Genomic DNA, 1,501 nt, shown 5'->3' on the forward strand with positions numbered 1-1,501 from the left:
AACCACATCTGTTTTCTATATCTGGAAGTCTATTTTTTTAATAAATTTCTTTTTTAAAGTTAGAATAACATTTCATAGTGAAAGTGAAGTCGCTCAGTCATGTCCAACTCTTTGTGACCCCATGGACTGTAGCCTAACAGGCTCCTCTGTCCATGGAATTTTCCAGGCAAGAATACTGGAGTGGGTTGCCCCATTTCCTTCTCCAGGAGATCTTCCCAACCCAGGGATTGAACCTGGGTCTCCTGCATTGTAGGCAGACGCTTTACCGTCTGAGCCACCAGGGAAAGTAGGGCCTCTTATTTAACTCACCTATTACCAGTTAGCATGTATCCCATGGTTCCAGTAAAGGTAAGCACCTCTCCTATTACGCCTCTCTTCTCAACTTTATCCACCCAAAAGCCAAAGACCTTAGATGGTCTCTTAAGATTTTTCTATTACATGATTTATTCCCCGCCACTTTTGACATTCAGAAAGCAACACTGAATTATGAGTTCTATTTTGTAAGGAGTGAAAAAGACGGTAACATATTTTAGAGTTAAGAATAGATTCATTTGACATAGATTTTTCTGAATTTATCCCTCCTTTCAATGAGTACTCAAGACGTTTATTCTGCTCTACATACAGACCTATGTTATAAGAACATTCTTTCCTAGACCCTGAAATAAATGAGTTTTATGAGGAGAAGTAGCTATCTACTTTCTGTCATCACAAACCAGTCACAGGTCCTGTCTCAACTTTTTTATTAATAATGAGTCATGAATGCTGCTCAGAATCCTTTGTCTGCAATTTTCTCTCCACAAATTGGTGTTTAATTATCTGCAAGAAAAAGCAGTGAATTTGTTTTGTGACTAAGTGTAAATGCATTGATTCTCTTCTCAGAAAACAATTACAGAGATGGTTTGCTTCCTTGATAGATTGCTTCTTATATATGTAGTGATCAAGAACAAGAATGCAAATGAATATGTAATTATGACTACTGTGCACTGTTTTGTTTGCTTTTCCTTTTAAAAAATTTCATTAATTGTCAAATCAAACAGAATGTCAAACTGGGAGAATTTCATTAGTGAGGGTACAGGTTAAATTGTCTGTGGGAAACTAATGATGGCAGCAGCTTCTTTCTCACTCTCTGCATTGAAAGATGGAGTTTATTGCCTCTCTCCTTGAACCTGGGTTTGCCCTGTGACTGTTGAGTCAGAAAATGTAGTAGAAGTGACACTGTGCCAATTCCAAGAGAGTATCAGCTCCCATTTCCTCTTGTTTGGAATGCTTGCTCTGGGGTAAACCAGCTGTCATATGACAAGTAGCTACCGCAAGGTTGCTATACTGTGAGGAAGCCCAAGCTGACCGTGTTCTTGTATCATTTAAACATCATGCATTTTAATTGACTAGTCTCCTTTTTTGGATGCTACCTTAAAAAAAAAAAAAAAGAACAAATATGTCTTATTTATTTTCATTATTTTTTACAGTACACATGTATGGAGTGCAATTAGAGATACAGAGG

The 1,501-nt window shown here is 37.4% G+C and overlaps 1 non-coding gene across 1 annotated transcript; it reads right to left on the reverse strand.

Moving 5' to 3' along the window:
- Window positions 1-212: 212 nt before the first annotated feature.
- Window positions 213-284, reverse strand: TRNAC-ACA (transfer RNA cysteine (anticodon ACA)). The gene has a single exon. It is a non-coding gene; the product is annotated as a tRNA-Cys (tRNA).
- Between the last annotated feature and the right edge of the window lie 1,217 nt (window positions 285-1,501).

The sequence above is a fragment of the Giraffa tippelskirchi genome, chromosome 9, assembly GCF_054371585.1.
Source record: "Giraffa tippelskirchi isolate mGirTip1 chromosome 9, T2T-mGirTip1v1.2.pri, whole genome shotgun sequence".
Taxonomy (NCBI): domain Eukaryota; kingdom Metazoa; phylum Chordata; class Mammalia; order Artiodactyla; family Giraffidae; genus Giraffa; species Giraffa tippelskirchi.